This window comes from Diplotaxodon limnothrissa, unplaced genomic scaffold, assembly GCF_057381915.1.
Source record: "Diplotaxodon limnothrissa isolate DT_005_m unplaced genomic scaffold, D_limnothrissa_male_GT1.1 unmapped_scaffold_6, whole genome shotgun sequence".
NCBI classification, from domain to species: Eukaryota; Metazoa; Chordata; class Actinopteri; order Cichliformes; family Cichlidae; genus Diplotaxodon; species Diplotaxodon limnothrissa.
In genome coordinates, this window is record NW_028188560.1 from 1,035,465 (window position 1) to 1,056,120 (window position 20,656).

A 20,656-nucleotide genomic window follows, 5' to 3' on the forward strand; every position below is an offset into this window, starting at 1 on the left:
TTTTATTTTGTTTACTCTAGCCTCCAACTCAAACTTTGGTTGCTCCTATGCCCACGTCACTTCCTCCACCAATCAGAATGAGGGTCCGGGTTCAGGAAGACGTCTTCCTGATCCCAGTTCCACAAAGGTCGGTGAAAACTTTTAAGTTTGAGCAGTATATAAAAATAAATCCCAATCTGATTGGTATAGTGTTTTTTTGTTGTTGTTGTTGTTGTTTTGTTTTTAATTTCTGTTTAATCGCCGGTCATTGCTCTGCATCCCAGTGAGGCCAACTCCTGCTCTGTGTCGTGGCTGTGTGAGCAGGCAGCTCAGCATTACTACCAGAAATGTGGCCTCCTGCCTCGTCTCTCTCTGCAGAAAGAAGGCGCTCTGCTCTCCCCGCAGGACCAGCTACTGGCCGTCCTGCACACAAATGAAGAGGTGAGGTGACACTGAGGAGAGCCAGAAGTGACCATACTTGGACCACAGACAATTTAAAAGATGCTGAAGACTACCATGATTGGTTGATGAAGTCTGATCACGAGTGTTTAAGACAAATGTTGTCACTGTTGCTATCTTGGATTTTTTTTAAAAAAAACCCACAGTGACAAGAGGATGGCTATGACTGTGAAACAGCTTGCATGTCAGCCAGTGAGCATACTCCTTTTCTTAGGCAAAGTATGGCCCAAATTCATAAAATAGACTTTCTCATAGACACAGAGGTCTTTTTTAAATCACTGATAGAAGGAATGGAGGTTCTAGGTCCTTCCACAATGACTTCATCTTTCATTACCCAGATGAGGCGTGCAGGTTTTAGACTGTATGATTCTGGTAAGAAGGTGAAGGGCTGATTATGTTAAGCTGCCTGAGAAACTACAATCTGAGAAACTGTAAAGATTAGAACCATTTCTATTACCAGACTGGATGCTGACTTGCTTTTGGAGCCAGCTTCCAGAAGACACTGAAGGAATCACAGTTTTTGGGATTGAATCCTTGGCTTCACTTTCCTGCACCAGTGCAGGATAACTGATGGGTTTGTATTGCAGGTTCTGGCTGAAGTTTGCTCGGATCTCCCTCCTCTCCCTGAGCGATACAAGAAGGCCTGTCAAAGTCTGGCAGTGGGTGAGCAACACAGAGGTAATGCATTATAAAACGCACACAAGTGCATTTTTGTATTCTGTTATGAAGTACCATCTCTTTCTACCTGTAGATGAGAACAAGCGTGTCTCCCGGCTATGAGGTTCGGGACCGGGGTTCCTCCGTGTCAGGACTCCAAGTGTCTCGGTTTGGCCGCCTCTTCCCTCGGCCCGCTCCTCCGTGCCCTAAAACTTCAGGCCAGCCTCACGGAGCTGCGAATTTCTGGAAACCGTATGTCTGACGACCTTCTCCCTGAGCTGATTGCCACAACGCTCACATGCCTCGTCTGCAGCTGCTGGACATTTCTGCCAACTGCATTACAGGGGACGGCCTGGAGAAGGCTGTAAATGCTTTAAAGGGACAGAGTGCACCTGCATTCCCGGTAAGGGCCTCAGCTAGCCAATAGTGGCAGCTCCAGGTTTACCATCTAACCTGTATTTAAGTACCTCTGGTCTTAATAACTACCTTAGATCTTAATAACAAGCTAACCTGATTCATATCAATGATATCTGTCAGAGAGAATTGGCTCTCGTGATCATTTGCTTTTTCTGCTCGTTTCCACTCAAAGTGCCTGGAGGAGCTGGACCTCAGTATGAACCCACTGGGGGACGGCATGTCTGAGTCTCTGTCCTGTCTGCTGTCCTGCTGCCCTGTGCTAGCCAAGCGGTCTCTGCAGGCCTGCGGCCTCACTGCTCGTTTCCTTCAGCAGCATCGACTGCTGCTAGCCAGCGCGCTCACAGGTGACTCTAACAAGCAGCTGACTGAAGCCTTAAGCTTCACTGAACTCCCACCCATAAGCAAAACTGCAACTAACTTTACATCTTCTGAACGTTCAGGCACAGGCCATTTGAAAGCAGTGTGCCTGTCCCTCAATCCCCTAGGCTCCACCGGCTTTGAGCTGGTGTTAAAAAGACTGCCCCTCCACTGCCTCCCACACGTGGACCTGTCAGCTGTCTGCAGAGGGCCTGCTGATTACCCGGCACTGGAACACCTCGCCAAAGTCCTGTCACAGGTGTGCATGCAAAAATCATGCAATGTCATTTATTGTCGAAAGATATAATTGTGCAATCAGGTTAAGACTTTTGTGTTTTTGCAGGACGAGTGCTCTCTGACCCACCTCAGCCTGGCTGCAAATGGGCTGACAGACAGCAGTGTAGCTACCTTGGCGAGGTGTGCGTGTGTGAGAGTCAAGACCTGGACAGTTTGTCAGAGCTGGTCCAGGATATCCGTCTTTGCTCTCAGGCCCTCAACAAGCTGGACCGACAGACCTTGAAGCAGAGCTGGGACAGGACTCAGTCACACGGACACTTTCTCTGCCACCTCTACTTGAGGGTGGCAGGTGTGTTCATAATAAATAATTAATAATGAATTATTAATTTCCTAATAATTCATAATAAAAGTGGTCATTTTTATAAACATTTTGTTTAATGAGGCTACACCAAAAAGAAACAAGATAAAAACAAAATAAAGTGACATGGCGTCCACCGACAGTCTGTGGATAGCTTGTGTTTTATGCATTTTTGTCTGCCTTATTTATACATGTAAAGCTCTGTATCTGTATAAAGAGTTTGTGTTAGTGTGTGAGAGGTTTTGTGTCACAATGGTCCTGTTTTGGAGGATTTGATTAAAAAAAACCAAACATAATTAAAGTAACCAACGATGCTATACGTTGACATCGTTCTTTCACTGTAAGACTCAGCAGGCTATGGTGAATAATCACAGCGATTTTCAGGTCTCTGAAGAAATCTATCTAGGAGCTATGACAGGGTAAAGACACCCTGCAATTTTAAATGTGTGGCGACATTTGAATGAGGCGCATACCAGTAGAGGGAGCCAACGCACCACGAATGGTACACAGCCACAGATGTGCTAGAAAACTGAGAGAGGCCGACAGTGATCGCTTACTTTTTGTAAGGGGCTTGTTGAGATTAAATAGAACAAGTTACAAAGCATTAAAACATGTTAAAAACACAACAGCCTTATTAAACGCAGAGTAGTTTGGGCCCAGAAGTAGGATTGATCACGTCATCACTTAAAGACCGGATAGACACACGGTGAAGTTACTCATGTTTACTGTTGTTGCCACTTTCTAAATGTAGCAGGATGAATATTATATGTACTGGTTGATCCCACTTTTTTGAGGAGAAATAACTTTGCTCGTTATCAAATTATCAGTATCTCTGGAAACATTTAATACATTGTGATGGTTTAAATGCTCAGTCGTTTTCTCTTGTAGAATTCATATTCATAATAATATTTAGACAGCGGCACTATAGGTGTTGGCAGTTTTTGCAGTTTTACAAGCCCTCACGGTAAAAATATGGAATTAAATGTCACTAATGGGCTCTTCTCAAAAAAATCAGCGTCTGTGTCACACTGATTTTGATTAACTGACTTATTTTATTGTAATCAAACCTATTTTGATATTGTTGTCTTGTTTTTCCTTTAGCGAGGTGGTTTCCTTCCAATTGTAGCAGTACCAGTACGTCTGCCAGCTCCAGGTAGAGCTCCAGTGACCAGGAAGACCTCAGCATTCACCAATTCCTGCTGAATTACCGCAAACAGAAAGAACTGACAGAGGGCATTGGAATAGAGGATGATTATAACACTGAAGACCAAGGTAATAGGTCTGTCTAAGGGCCAGTGGAATATAAGCTATATGTTGTAGTGGTGATTATTTTAGATTAGGGCTGCCACGATTAGTCGACTAGTCACGATTACGTCGACTATCAAAATCGTCGACGACTGATTTAATAGTCGACGCCTCGTTTGAAGCATCACAAAAGACTCAGGAATAAGTAGTAGGATTTAAGAGTGTAATAACGGACTGAAATAGAAGATGGCAGCACTGTATGTACAAGGATGCCAGCTGCCGTTAAACCCCAAAGAAGAAGAAGCTGTATCCCAGAATTCATAGCGCAGCGCAGCTCAGTTTACAACAATGGCGGCAGCTAGTTAGTTTTAATATTACTCTTATTATTCTTTCTGGGTCACAAAATAAACGATTAAAATATTTTCAGGCGAGAATGTAGCTGTGTAAACCTCAAATATTTGCTCAGTTTATCAAGACACCACACGTTTTCGGAGACGTCTGTTACCCACTAGTTCGATAGCTAACTGGGGGCAAGGCTCACTAGGGCTGTATCCCAATTCAGGGTCTGCAGCCAAAGTACGCAGCCTCAACGATCCTCAAGGGCCGCGTACTTAAAGACTGCTAAGGCCGGAAGTGCGAGGCTTGTGAAATGGGACGGTCTAGCCCAGGTTTCCTAGCAACCATGATACTAACAGCTGGAAACGTTTCATACAGCTTTGTTTGACAGAAATGAAGGAGAAAATCTTTTGTTCATTTGTTTGTTTGTTTCTACATGAGCTTTGATCATTCTCTGTAAGATTAAGCTCAGCTATTGAACGGCGTATATTTTAAAGTAAAGGCTTTAAAACCAAGTTAGTACAAACGTCACTAATGTCACATAACTTTGCCGACATGTGGCCAACAGTAATGTTTTAATGTTCTTCGTTATTAAACATTTGCACATAAATAAGTGACATAATATTCAGTACTTAAAGTTTACTCTTCAGGCGCCCCTCATCCGCTGTTTTTTTCGGCAAAATTATCCACACCCACCGCCGCGCTATGCATTCTGGGATATGTTGGGCCAACGAAGTCTACACCGCCACGTCCTTAAAATTCAGGGAAATGAAGGACGCATTTGAGGGCCGCATTTCGAGCAGCCTTCGAATTGGGACAGCCTTCGTCGCGTCGCGGTGACGTAATCGGCCTTAAAATGCGGCCTTTAAGGCTGCAGACCCTGAATTGGGATACAGCCTAGTAGTGATGTGCGATACCACTGATTTCCTTTCCGATCCAATACCAAGTAATATTCAGGGTGGTATCGACGATACTGATCCGATACCGATACTTTATACAAAAACGTATTTTATTTATTGTATCTCAAATTATAGCATCATAATGATTACAGGATATCAGATTACTTGTTCTTATCACTTAATAATGCAGAATTATCATGTAGAAATAAAAAAAACTGAAGTTGTGCGCTATTTGAACACCTTGCCTGCCTGCAGCACTAAAGGACTCCATGAGAGAGGTCTGTCTCGCCCTAGCAGCACCTGTCCCCTCCTCCTCTTCAGTTCGTCTCAACATACGCGCCTCATATTCTGTGATATGATTTACTCTGAGGTGTTTGACAAGGTTAGTGATGTTGCCACAACCATACATGCCAACCCTCCCGATTTTTCCGGGAGAATCCCGGAGCCACCATTCTCCCAAATTTCCACCTGGACAACAACATTGAAAAACCATATTGCAGAATTCATAGCACGGCCCAGCCAATTCCAGTTTACAACAATGGCGGCAGCAACTTAGTTTTAATATTACTCTTATTTCTCTTTCTGGGTCGCAAAAAACAAAAACAAAACTTTTAACATATTTTCAGGTGAGAATGTAGCTGTGTAAACTTCAAATATCTGAGCCGATCGACACATCGTCTTCAAACCCCCGCGATCTTTCACCACTCGGGTTAAACATGATATATAAGTCACTTTGATAACTTAAAAATGTTATTGTTTGGCTTTTTCAGTGTTTTATTTGTTCGTGAGTAAATCGGTTTGGCTGAGATTAAAGTTATTAGATTAGATCAAATTAAATTTAACTTTATTAATCCCTCGGGAGGGTTCCTCCGGGGTTTTCACACAGCTGAATAAACATCAAACAGAAAACTAATTAAACAAAGTGTGAGACGGTCGAGAGTTTACGCCAGCGCCCGGTTATATTTTAGATAGCAAGGAGCAGACGGCAGTTTCACTCCACCGAGGGAACTCATGACGTACTACCCGGCTTTCTTTAGACCGCGAAGGGCGGGTCCTCAGGTGGAAGCAGCCTCTGAATTTCGACACCCCCGCTGTTTCCGGGCCGGCTAATAATAACGGTGACATTTAACGTATTTTATCCGATAAATAAACCCTGTAAAATGTATTTATCACCCCCCCAACAGCCCTTTTGAATGTCTCCCTAATTCTGAGGTCTCAAGGTTGGGAAAGTATAGCCACCACACCTCACTGTTGGAGCACTTTTTTGCCACATGTATTGCAAACCATGTCTCAGCTGTTTGTGGAGGTAAAATACGTCCGCACAATTACGCTCTGCCATTGTTGTGAGTGCGCGCGCCAAGGGGCTGCGAGACATTTATACAGCCGTATTTCGCACATGACTATGAAAGGCGGAAGAGGAAGTAGTTCCTTTGAATGTAGACAATCCGAATGTTATAGTTTCTTTCCACTGTGTTGCTGTTAATGATAAACTACAAATTTACCCTAAATTACTAAAAAATATCGATATTTTAATGTGAGAATCGATTCTAGAACATAAATGACTGGTATCGGAGGAATCGATATTTCAGGATTGATCCGCACATCACTACAGCCTAGAGCCTGTGAGAACACCGGACTCCTGCAAATCGTTTTCAAACCCTTTCGCTACTCAGGTTAAACATGATATATAAGTCACTTAGATAACTTAAACATGTTATTGTTTGGCTTTTTTTGATAATTTTATTTATTCCTGAGTAAATCGGTTTGGCTGAGATTAAAGTTATAGTTTTTACACAGCTGAATAAACGTCAAGCAGACAACTGATTATCAGAAGTGTGAGATGCTCGAGAATATACTCCAGTGTCCTGTTATATTTTAGATAGCAAGGAGCAGACGGCTGAGTTTATTAAACTTCACCGAAACAATCTGCAAATTTCATTAAAATTTAATAAACTATCATCTTGTCTTTATTTTTAGTTAGCACAGACCTTAAACACTTAAAGCTGTAAGCTAAAGATAGTTATATAAGAGCAGATGCATGCTGGTGGAATAAGCTGTACGTTTTACGTCCAATGGATGCATGATCTGATTAGTCGACTAATCGCAAAAATAATCGGTGACTAGTCGACTATCAAAATAATCGTTTGCGGCAGCCCTATTTTAGATTCAGAGTGTAGAGGAGATGGATCATTGTAATTAAGAGTCATAGAAATCTGAACCTCACTGCTAAACTGGCGGTCTAACTGTACATGTGCTCCATTGCAGAGGTCCTTCCCCTTGAGTGTGAGGATGTTGAAGATACTGGTAGTCCTGATGTGAAAGCAGAGCTTCCCTCCCACCTCAGCATCACTAAGGATGTTATGGAGCGCTGCATTCATCTGCTGTCTGATCCCAGCCTCAGGCTCCGACTCAAGGTACTGTATCAGTAGTTTTATGTAGAGTCAACTGTTGGACTAATAACAAAAATAATCATTCTTGTGAAGGTAGGACCGCCAGCGTTGGTACAATTCATCCTGTCAGAACTGTGTGGAGGACTGTTCAGTGGTGTAATGCTCATCAAGGAAAAACATTCAGTCTGGTCCAGGAGTGAAACAGAAATAAGTCTGTGCTGAAGTCGTGCCTGCTCAGGAGTTTGGGCTCTCAATGAAGACCTCAATAATTAGTTTCAGCTCACATATAATCAGGATCAAAACAGAGATAATTGTTAGGTGTGTTGTGTTTCTTTGTCCTTAGGTACTGGACGTGCTGGAGTTGTGCGTTCAGGTGCTGAATGACAGGGAAAATGAACTGCTGCCTGTGGCTCATCACTGCTGGCCAGCACTCCTGCAGAGACTCACAGCTGATGACCCATTAGCAGTCCTCAGAGCCTTCAGGGTAAGTAAAACAAACCTCTCTTTTCATTACGTGAGTCAAAATTATTCAAGTCGTCTTTAGTTTTAAACTCTTAGTAGTAGTGATGGGCAGATGAAGCTTCATGAAGCACTGAAGCTTTTCATCCAATTGGTTCACCCCAGTGCAAAGCTTCTTGAAGCTTCATTTGCTCTAGTAGGACACCTACTGGACGTAAAAATATTAGTTGGCATGAATTTGAAGAGTGTGGCCTTTTGCACACAGCCTGTAAATGTCAACAACTAAAGGAGTGTGTAAAACATGTATATTGTAGTGATGGCAGCATACTGTGTATATTTATACTGGCAGTATGGAAAATGATTATTTGGAAATGCTTAAAATGGAAATGATCATTTACTGTGAGGTGTGGTTGGGGGTGTGGACAGTGGTTGTGCTTTTGTAACGTTGAGGTATGGACAGCTACACACTGAGGCTTTGAGCCTCAGTCCTGCCTGTTCACATTTTATTCTGTAAAAACTAAATTTTCACTGCTTTTATGACCTTTTAGTGGGGAGAACATAGTTAGGATTTAATGATTTCACAAATCTTTTGAATCCTTTGTCCTCCACAATGCTAAATGGCTGGGAGTCCTCAATCACCATGCTAACCAGGTCTTCATCTATTGGAGATTGTTCTCCTGAGGAAAGACAATAAAGACAAAGCACAAATATAAATATCACACACGTAACTTATTACAGTTGTATAATATTGTTATATCATTTAGTAACATTACTGCATGCTATATTATCATGACATTTGATGGCTCACCTGGTCTTGCTCCACAATCGGTGTTCCCCTTATTCTCATGCAAAGCTCTGTAGTGCCTAAGCATGGATGAGGTGTTGTTGTTATATCCCAGCTCCCTGGCACATAGCAAACACTTCACCTTGTACAAAAGTACAGACAGCTTAACATAAATTGTATTGCACCATCAGTATTATGAAAATACATCTTCTGTGGAAATTTACATACCTTGTTGGGAGATATAAGATCAAAATGTTCCCACACAGCGGAGGACATCCTCCTCTTCTTAGCTGGCTCCATTCTCTCCTGACTTTCTCTCTAAACCTCCAAACTCTCACTAACCGCAACTCTCCATCAAACACCCACATTTTGAATGAAGTCTGAGGGGTTTATATCGCTGTCATAGCTCGCGGCAAAGTTCGAACCACTTCATGAACCAGTCACGTGGTACAGCCGGGCAGCGAGGCTTCGGACGTCATCATTTTCAGCTCTTCCCATAAATGAAGCAAGCCTCGATACGCGCATCGCGGAAACGCCCCCTCCATTACTCGACACAAGCTTCGAAGCCTCGATACAGAACGTCACATCACTACTTAGTAGTCAAAAAATGAAAGATGCTGCCCAACAACAGGCTTATTTCATTCAGAAATAGTTCTGTTATTTTCTTTTTTGGGTTGTAATGTGAAGACTCTTTAAACTAACATTTCTTCTATCAGCACAGAAAGATCACTGTGTGGATGCCTTCTTAGAGGCTGCTTTTCAAACTGTCTCAGAGAATCACAAAGTAGGACTTTGTGATAAATGAAGCTGATAGTTTTTTGTGATCTTTGGTGCAAGTGTCAGCTGATTCAACTTGTCGGTGTAAATTAGGCTACTCGTCAGCTCCTGTCATCAGCTGGAATATTTTTAAATTCGTTATTCATATTTTCATTGATGAACTGACAAATACAGACACGTTAAGTCTGTAAACAGTCATTTATTCACTCAGAGCTGCTGCTGGGAAATTGTTTCATCAGCTTTTGGATATATACGAGTTTTTTAAATACTACAATTCATCCAGGAGTATACAACGGTAAAGTTTTATTGAATTTTGACAGCTTGCTGCTTTTGTACATTACATTTTTGTACATTACATGCCAGGTGCTGTTTGTGCTGGGTGAAAGATGTGGGGACTTTGTGAGGAGAACTGTACCTGGGCTCTGGCAATGATCAAAGCAGCCACAACATGGACAAATCAGAGCAAGACAACTATTCTTAGTATGACGCCTCACTTTATGGAGATTGGTGCAACAAGAAGCCCATTTATGTAAAACCACATTGAAGATAGATTACCTCTTATCTTATCTTATCTTATCTTATCTTATCTTATCTTATCAAAGCCTATTTGATTACACGGCTGTAACTTTCTTGTAGGAATAAACTTAATGGTTCTTCTTAAATGAATGAGTTATAGTCAGCTTTCTTCCTGTGATTGAGACAACAGCAATACAAGTTTGTGTCTGTACTTTAGTACAGAGATGAAGACGTCTCTATACTAAGGTTAACAATTAGGTTGTTAGCCTGATTTGACATTAAAGCTGTGTGTGGGGAGATGCGTCGTCAGAAAAAGCCAAAAAAGTCAAAGAACTCATTGAAACTCTTTCACCACCAGGTGGAAGTCTTGTATAACAATGAAAATCAACCATTGGTATCATCGTCAGGGCATCTCTGTTTTATTATAAAAACCTTAAACTGTGAAACAGTTTGACATCCTAAATGCATGACGGTGATGTTATTACTAAAAATGCCTCTTCACTGTGGCAGCTCTGTCATTCAACATATTTTAAACATGACTTTGATGATACGGACCACAGCCAGCTGTGCCAGCAGGATGCTGCTCAGGTCCAAACTGCACACACAGCTACGACTGCAAGCAGCTCTTCTTATACCCAACTGAGAAACGTGATTGTTCAATCAGCGAATCATGAGGTGACAGCGAAGGAGGCCGTTTAATTGATAAGATCAGAGAAGTTGTTGTTGTTGTTTTTGTTTACTTTGTGCTCAACATACTCCCATTAGCATGTTGAAAATATTCAAGGCCTGCAGGCTTCTGCCATTACATTCCCAATTATGCAATTATGAGCTGCTTGTGTAATTTTTGGTCACCTGCGCAGTGTATTAACACAACTGATCTGAAATCACAGAAAAACAAAAAATCCGAGTAGTAGTTAGTAGTACCACAGACACGTTTAGTGAATTATTTTCATAACTTGAAATGCAAATATAAATTGTAAATTTTGAAAACTTGTGCACAAACTTTGTAAACAATAAAGTTATATACAACTATTTATCTAAAAATGCAGCCAGTGCATGTAGTGGGGTTTTTTTGGACAACCATTAAAAAGTACTACGATAGCTAAAATGAGAGAACGATCAAGTGTCACAATAAGATGCCACACAAATTATTTGTGCCTGTAAAAAAATAAAAAAATAAAAAAATAGTTTGTCCGCCACAAGACAGAAGAGAACTCCACAGGGATCCAGTTTTCCATTTGGAGACAGTGTTTACATTGCAATCTGCTTTTGTGACATTCATTAGTACCCTCACCGACACTCAAAACAAAGCAACGAACACACAACACACTAACTATAAGCTCCACGCTAAACGTCACAAATCTTTCACATCTCAAAACTCTCTCTCACTGCCATCACTCCCAAAACTTTCCCCTCTTCCTAAACAACCAAATCTCACGTGTTGCCATTTTTTTTATTGCTCAACATGGTACATTTTTCCACCAATAGGAAAGAGGTGGCTTTTTTTTTCTTTCTTTACTGTTTCAAGTAATAATTTTACACAGGTAAAACCATTACTTGAAAATGATTACAAACACTGATGTGAAGCTATTGGATGCCTGACAAAGGATAAATGGGGACAAAATACAACACGTGGAAATAAAGACAGAGCCTTTAATGGTAAAATAATGTCTTATCACATTATAATTAAAAATCAGAATAATCAAATAAGTACAGTTGAAGATCACATGAAGTTGTCTAAGGAGCTTTGAAAAGAAAGCAACTAGACTTTGAATAGTGGGTTAAAGACCCTCTTAAGTGACCATCCCCACTAGCGTTTAAATACACGGGACTCTGCACCATTTGGTCTTAGAAGAGAAGAAGCCTTCTGAACCAGGTGAAACATAGAGGAGTCCAGTTGTTGTTTTTTTCATGCTCTTAGACTACTGTGACCTGGATGACTGAGAACCTACACTGACATTACATGAAGCTGTTTGCTGATTACATAAATTTTAGTTTTAACCTTTCGGGCCCTACATGGTCAGGCTCCTCAGTATATGTCTGACCTGCTGAAACCTCATTCATCTTCCCGAGCTCTAAGGTCATCAGGTCAGAGTCTGCTAGCTCGTGGTGATCGGGCCTTTCAGGCAGTGGCACCACGGTTGTGGAATTCTCTTCCACTGTTTTCACACTGCACTGACTCCATTGTTTCTTTTAAAAAGCAGCTAAAGACATTTTTATATACACAAGTTGTCAACTAATTAGTTGTTTTTATGTTGTTTTACATTGTTATTTCTTATATTTTCATTCTTATTCATTTTCATTCTCTGTATTGTGAATCACTTTGTGATTTTTATCTGTGAAGCGTGCTATATAAATAGATTTTACTTTACTTTTACTTACTTACTTTGCCTTTGTACATAAAAAAACAAACAAACATCCAAACTCTTGCTAACGATAACCATCTTAGCTCTTATCTCCTCACTTTCAATTTTTGACAATTGTTTTGCTTACACCGAAGTGTTGTATGTAATATAGAATATATACAATACCAGTTATTGAACATGAACTGTTGTGCACATCAATTCATGACACAACAGAATGACAGCAGGAAGCCACATACCAGTTACAATACCAGTTATTGAACATTACAGAACATTACAGAGTAATAAAATCCAGCCTCCAATAAACAGATTATCACAGTATGTTGCTTTAATACCTAATACTCCTCTAAACCTGGCTTGTTAGGACATGTCTTCCATCACCCTAACAATGATTATGTGTAATATGACAGAGGGCTGTCATACAGTCCAGTACAGCGATCAAGAAAGGTAACAAATATGTAGTGTTGTCTCCCTCTAGTGGCAGGAAATAAGTCTTAAAATAGCATGTGCCAAGACCTTTTTGTTTTTTCCTCTTAGTCTTCATAGGATTAGTTTGCAAGTTCACTGTTTAAGTGTTTATTGTGAAAATGAGATAAATGCTGAAAAATAGTGGCAAATAAAAACTAGTCCCTTTGGCTAAAATAACATCAGTTGGTTGGTGCACAGCAAGAAAAAAAAAAGGTGTGTGTGTGCAGGGGTGTAAGGCCCAGGGGCCAAGCAAGGACTAATCCGGCCCAAAGGAAAATGTGAGGGAGAACACAAATGTTGGACATTTAACTGTGTTTTATAAGTTTTGCATTTTCCTCTGCTGATAAAGACCTTCCTCACAGCTATTTAAATTATACCAAAGTAATAAATAAATGATTAAATGATAGAAATCTTCCTGTTATTTCACAACTATAGAAATTTCAGATTTTACAGTGATTAAAAGCTTTCTCTTTTTTAATTATAATGAGATATCTCTACCACATCAAGGCACAAGCAATAGAAAAAGCCTTGTTAAAGGGATACCTGAACTTTTACACGTGTATTTCCTACACTTTATGCCCCCAAAACGACTTAAAACTATCTGTGCACAAGTAGTACACAAGAGCATTGATACATTTGATTTTTAATATTCTTTTATTGTCCGCAACTCATAAACTATACTAAAACATAATGACAGCATAACCTTTTTGTCAGTTTGTGCTCATGTAAATGTGTTCATATACATTCAAGTGGCTTCAAAGTGCTTTCTTCAAACATGACACCTGACATACAAAAAAGTGAAACAATATTTGCACATTTAACAATATCCAGACCACTGCTGTGCTTGTTTTGGCTCAGCCAAACAGTTAAGGTGTGCTTTACATCCATGTCTGTCCACTCATGATATACTATACATATGTAGTTAGTTATGGCTAAAAACTCTCCTTTGATTACTGACTTGCATTCGCTTCATCAATGAATCAGAGTGAACATTTGTCCTAGATTAACACTGTAGGGTCTTTACCTTACAATATGACGTGCCTTGATAAAAGATTTGTTGACAGTGGTGCTATATGAATAAAACTGAACACATCTAAAAGTCTTCCGGAAATTTGGCTTTATTAGAACAGGATGGATTGATGACCACAGCCCTCTCAGCACAGGGCTGACAGGACTTTTCCCCATATAGTAAATAAAACACAAAATAGATTAAGACAGAATACTATACCAAACTTAAAGATAAAAGGGCATTAACTGTTTTATCAGCTCTTGCTTTTCAAAGACAATGAGGAGCAAAGTACAGTTAGAAGTGTTTGTTCTGATGGAGACTTTTAAACTGTAAACAGCGGCTAAGTGAACAAGAATCTGTGTCCACGAATCCTGGGCAGTGACAACACTTAAACACCATCGTCCAAAATCCTCAGTGCAACCCCTTATCAAAAAGTTTGACATATTTTACAACCATTAAATGTTAGAGAAGCCTCTGAAAAAGAGGTCACAGTTACTACCTGAGCAAAAACCTCTGCTTATGCTCACAGACCCTAAATCGTAACAAATAAGACAATAACAACAACACGAGTGATGACAAAGTGACACCAAAGGTTGGTGAAGAGCAAGCATGAAGTGAGACATTGTGTGCACACTTTCTCTTTTAAAAAGTATAATGCTAACTCTTTTTGGAGCTGGGTAGGTATACTACTGTATATGCTGAATTTACCAAACATGCTCAGCTGCTGGAAATTGATAAGCAAAGTGAGAGTGAAGACGAGGTGAAACCAAAACAATTAGCTGAAAGAATCTAAAATGTCCTCTGGGTTGTTCAACATTTAGAACAACTCCCTAAAATGTTTAGATCACAGATTCTGTGGGTTTAAGATTTGTGATCATTTCTGTGAGGAAAACAGAAGAAAAATGTTTCCCGTGTGAGCTTGGCTACTATTGCCGTGCGAATTGTGAAGACTGTTATTTTTAGATAAACAGTCAAAGTGTCCCAGTGGAGGAAAGCATAGCTGTGACATGTAACATTTTAAAGCTTGTCTTTATTTATTTTTAAGACTGTACATGCCACATTAAAGACCCATGTATTTTGAACATGCGTGTGCCATGTGTGTGCATTCAACCTTTGCGTTTGATAACATTCTCCCATTTCTGTTGTCGGAAATATTTATGGTAAGTCCTCATTTGAGCATGAAGCTCAGACGGACAAGGTACGGCACGTTTTTCTCTTTCTAAACACAGGATCTGGGAGGCCTCCCCGTGCACGCATGATCTGCCTCTCCCCTATACCCTGCCCCAATTTATATGTTTATATTTAGGCCTGATATTAATTTCCATCACCACCATAGCTTGGAGTTATTTATTTTTAGACAGCAAGGAGCAGCTTGAAGTGAGCTGTGATATGTAAATTGTTGTGATCCATTACAGGTGTCTCAGCGCCCACACACGGGACACATGGTCTGATGTTTAGAGAGAAGAAGATGAAAAGGGTTCAGCCAGTTTGGCAGAAATCTCTGCACACGAGTGTTTATGGAAGCTAAATTTGATAACAATGTATCAGAGCTGGAGGTAATTCAAGTTTTGATATAAATATTTCTTGTCACCACACCAGACTGCAAAGCAAGTTTAGCACAGCCAAGGGTTTTCTTTCTTTTTTTCTTTTTCTTTTTTTGTTAGCTGGGATAAACCCCAGTCAGAGCTTCATGAATACAGTTTTAGCAATTTGATCCATTCTTTGCATAAAGTGGAAAAACCAAGTGCCACCTTCAGTCAAGAGCAGGGGTGGGAATTTAATTTACCCCAAAGGGAAATTGGGACTGTTGTGGAGGGGCACACCGATAAGCTAAACTCAATTCTGCTAAATACTAATTTTATATCTTTCTAAAACTGCTACCGGTAACTGTAGATGTTACAGTTTAGCAATGGAAAAGTGAAATGGGCATATTAAATGGACATATATATATATATATATTAGGCCTGGGAGCTTGAGGGTCCTGCGCAGTATCTTAGCTGTTCCCAGGACTGCGCTCTTCTGGACAGAGATCTCCGATGTTATTCCCGGGATCTGCTGGAGCCACTCGCCTAGCTTGGGAGTCACCGCACCTAGTGCTCCGATTACCACGGGGACCACCGTTACCTTCACCCTCCACATCCTCTCGAGCTCTTCTCTGAGCCCTTGGTATTTCTCCAGCTTCTCGTGTTCCTTCTTCCTGATATTGCTGTCATTCGGAACCGCTACATCGATCACTACGGCCGTCTTCTTCTGTTTGTCTACCACCACTATGTCCGGTTGGTTAGCCACCACCATTTTGTCCGTCTGTATCTGGAAGTCCCACAGGATCTTAGCTCGGTCATTCTCCACCACCCTTGGGGGCATCTCCCATTTTGACCTCGGGACTTCCAGATTATACTCGGCACAGATGTTCCTGTACACTATGCCGGCCACTTGGTTATGGCGTTCCATGTATGCCTTGCCTGCTAGCATCTTGCACCCTGCTGTTATGTGCTGGATTGTCTCTGGGGCATCTTTACACAGCCTGCACCTGGGGTCTTGCCTAGTGTGATAGACCCCAGCCTCTATGGATCTTGTGCTCAGAGCTTGTTCTTGTGCTGCCATGATTAGTGCCTCTGTGCTGTCTTTCAGTCCAGCTTTGTCCAGCCACTGGTAGGATTTCTGGATATCAGCCACCTCCTCTATCTGCCGGTGGTATATACCGTGCAGGGGCCTGTCCTTCCATGATGGTTCCTCGTCTCCCTCCTCTTTCTTGGGTTTCTGCTGCCTGAGGTATTCACTGAGCACTCGGTCAGTTGGGGCCATCTTCCCAATGTATTCTTGGATGTTCGTTGTCTCATCCTGGACTGTGGTGCTGACACTCACCAGTCCCCGGCCCCCTTCCTTGCGCTTAGCGTACAGCCTCAGGGTGCTGGACTTGGGGTGAAACCCTCCATGCATGGTAAGGAGCTTTCTTGTCTTTATGTCAGTGGCTTCTATTTCCTCCTTTGGCCAGCCTATTACCCCAGCAGGGTACCTGATCACGGGCAGGGCGTACGTGTTGATGGCCCGGATCTTGTTCTTACCATTCAGCTGACTCCTCAGGACTTGCCTGACCCTCTGCAGGTACTTGGTGGTTGCAGCTTTTCTAGCGGCCTCTTCATGGTTCCCATTCGCCTGCGGGATCCCCAGGTACTTGTACCTGTCCTCTATGTCTGCAATGTTGCCTTCTGGTAGTTCAATCCCCTCAGTTCTGACTACCTTCCCTCTCTTTGTTACCATCCGACTACACTTCTCCAGTCCGAATGACATTCCAATGTCATTGCTGTATAGCCTGGTAGTGTGGATCAGTGAATCGATGTCTCGTTCACTCTTGGCATACAGCTTGATGTCATCCATGTACAGGAGGTGGCTGACAACTGCTCCGTTCCGTAGTCGGTATCCGTAGCCAGTCTTGTTAATGATCTCACTGAGGGGGTTCAGGCCTATGCAGAACAGCAGTGGGGACAGAGCATCTCCTTGGTAGATCCCGCACTTGATGGTGACTTGTGCTATGGGCTTGGAGTTGGCCTCTAGTGTTGTACGCCACATCCCCATTGAGTTCCTGATGAAGGCTCTTAGGGTCCCATTGATCTTGTACAATTCTAAGCATTCCAGTATCCAGCTGTGGGGCATTGAGTCATAGGCCTTCTTGTAATCAATCCAGGCAGTGCACAGGTTGGTCAGTCTGGTCTTGCAGTCTCGGCTGATTGTTCTGTCTACCAGTAGCTGGTGTTTTGCGCCTCTGGTATTCTTGCCAATCCCTTTCTGTGTCCCGCTCATGTATTGACCCATGTGCCTGTTCATCTTAGCCGATATGATGCCTGACAGGAGCTTCCATGTAGTAGGGGAGAGCGGGGTAAGTTGTCACACGGGTAAGTTGTCACACGGGTAAGTTGTCACACTGTTCATAACTCCAACACTAGAGGCTCTATCTCAAAAATGAAATAGCCACTTTGTGTGACTTCTTCTTCTATAGTCAACCTCCTGTTCACATGTAGTCAAGACTGCTCTAATCTGAGGTGAGCACATCTTTTTTATTTTTTTGACCTAAAAGGAAAAATAAATCACTTTAAATTTTCATCAGTACAACTTTGTTAGGTATAGATGTTACAAATTATTATTTTACACAAAATAGAGGAGACATTAACGTGTCTTTTGATACTTCAGCTGATGTGCTATGTTGAGCTAACCCTGACATTTAGCCAAAATTAGCATAAATGTCAGTTTGGGGCAAGTTGTCTCATTAACTTTGGGGCAAGTCGTCACATGTGACAACTTGCCCCAGTACAAATAAATGCTCCAAAAAATTGATATTGTAATTCATTTGTATTTGTAATAAGGTTTTTGAAGAAAGGAAGGAGAGGCAGGAATTAAGGAAGGAAGGAAGAAAGTAAGATGGTTCGAAATTATCAACGAAAGACAGAGCGTGGCAGAACACCACCTGACATTATGTTAAAGGCAGTCAGGCAGGTAAAGATGCAGAACAAATCAATCAGAAGTACAGCAAAGGATTTTGACATAAATTACCGTACTCTAACTCGGTATTGTCAAAAGATTACCAGAGAAGAAATTGAAAGTCAGACAGCCATGCCAACAACAATGGTTGGTTATACAACGCCAAGGAAGATTTTTTCCCCTGATTTGGAAAAGCAGCTTGTTGAATATATTACTAGGTCAGCTGACATTTATTTTGGTCTGTCACCAAGTGAGGTCAGAAAGCTTGCCTACCAGTTTGCTGTGGCACACGAACTGAAGTTTGTGCCTTTGTGGGCAGAAAAAGAAAAGGCCAGCAAAGAGTGGTTTACAGGCTTTTTAAAGCAGCATACAACATTGTCACTGAGAAAGCCAGAAGCAACTAGTCTTGCCAGGGCAAGTAGCTTCAACAGAGAGAATGTCAGTGCTTTCTTTGACAACTTAGAGAAAGTGTTATGCAAATATGAGTTTGGACCAGGAGACATTTGGAATGTTGATGAAACTGGGGTCACCACTGTACATAAACCAGACAAAGTGTTGGCCAGACGTGGATTCAAACAAGTAGGGTCATTGACCTCTGCTGAAAGGGGAACCCTTGTCACACTGGCCTGTTCTGTCTCAGCCATAGGGAATAGTTTACCTCCATACTTTATTTTCCCACGTGTCCACTTCCGTGACCATTTCCTGATCAACGGGCCACCCGGCAGCAAAGGAGGGGCAAATTCCTCTGGATGGATGAAAGACACACACTTTGTTGACTTCCTGCAACATTTCAATGAACATACAAAGTGTTCAAAGGAGAAGCCCTGTTTACTCCTTTTGGACAACCACGAGTCTCATCTGTCCATTGATGGACTCAATTATGCCAAAGAAAATGGCATAATCATGCTGTCATTCCCACCGCACTGCTCACATCGGCTCCAACCATTAGACAGGTCTGTCTACGGGCCACTAAAGAGGCACATCAACAGCACGTGTGATGCCTGGATGAGGAACAACCCTGGGAAGACAATGTCTATTTATGACATTCCTGGGATTGTGGCAATTGCATATCCTCTGGCTGCAACCCCATTGAACATTCAGGCTGGTTTTAGGGTGGCTGGGATTCAACCTTACAACAGAAATGTATTTCTGGAAGCCGAGTTTGCACCATCCTACATCACAGATCGCCCTATTCCGGACCCTGCCCTGCCAGGCTCCAGCACCAACTCTGCACTGCCAGGCCCCAGCACTACCTCTGCACTGCCAGGCCCCAGCACCAACTCTGCACTGCTAGGCCCCAGCACTACCTCTGCACTGCCAGGCCCCAGCACCAACTCTGCACTGCTAGGCCCCAGCACCAACTCTGAACTGCCAGGCCCCAGCACTACCTCTGCACTGCCAGGCCCCAGCACTACCTCTGCACTGCCAGGCCCCAGCACCAACTCTGCACTGCTAGGCCCCAGCACCAACTCTGAACTGCCAAGCTCCAGCACCATCTCTATCACGAGCTCACCCTTACCCAGCACTGCAATTACTGACAGCGGACTACCAACTCCAGAGGACATCCGGCCATATCCAAAAGCTGGCCGCCGAAAACCATCCAGCAAAGGAAGAAAACAACGCAAATCAGCAATTCTAACCGACACGCCAGTGAAGCAGCAACTAGAAAAAGAAAAGAATAAGGCTGAATCTAGCAAAAAGCTGTTTCAAAAGAGAGGGACGCGAGGGGGGGAAACATCTGGACCTATGAAGAACAACGCAGCTAAAAGAAGAAAAATAATTCAAGAGTCATCATCAGATGATGAAGAGTGCTTCTGCCTTGTCTGTGTGGAGCCATTTTCAAACAGTTGTCCAAAAGAGACCTGGGTAAAATGCGTAAAATGCAACTAATGGGCCCATGATGCTTGCACCTCAGGCCAGGCAATTTATGTGTGCCAGAATTGTGACTCTGAAGTTGAGTCTGATTAATCAGAAATAGGGCATCTGTTTTGTTCAGAGGATAAACATGTTAAGTAAAGCAAGTTATTTGCAGCATTCCATTCATTTATGATGGATTTATGTGCAAGCCAGAGAACATTTGAGTTTAAAGTTCAAACTAAAGTTTTCTTTCTACTAACTTCCAAAGACTAGAGAATATGGTGAAGCATGTCTTCCCTTTGGCTTCACCTGCACAAGTGCCAAGGTAGGTCTCCCCTGCAGAATTGGTTTTCCCTTTGTCGGGAGCAGCACTGGGCTCTCCAAATCACAGACAAACAGTATCCCACATTCTTGATTTTTAGTTCACAAACACTTGTTGTAATGACTAACTACTCCTGACATTTTGGAGATGTTAGCTCTTTATACAGTAAAGTTACAGTGGGATACAAATAATATCAGGCTGATTTGTTCCCCCTGTCGAAATCACGGAAAAACGGCATTCCACAGTTGTTTATGTTTTTAAGCCCATTTTGCACAGAGAGGCATTTTTTGA

The 20,656-nt window shown here is 42.1% G+C and overlaps 1 pseudogene; it reads left to right on the plus strand.

Annotated features, from left to right (window-relative positions):
* Positions 1 to 47: 47 nt before the first annotated feature.
* LOC146606822 (tonsoku-like protein) lies at positions 48 to 20,076 on the plus strand (annotated as a pseudogene).
* The last annotated feature ends 580 nt before the right edge of the window (positions 20,077 to 20,656 follow it).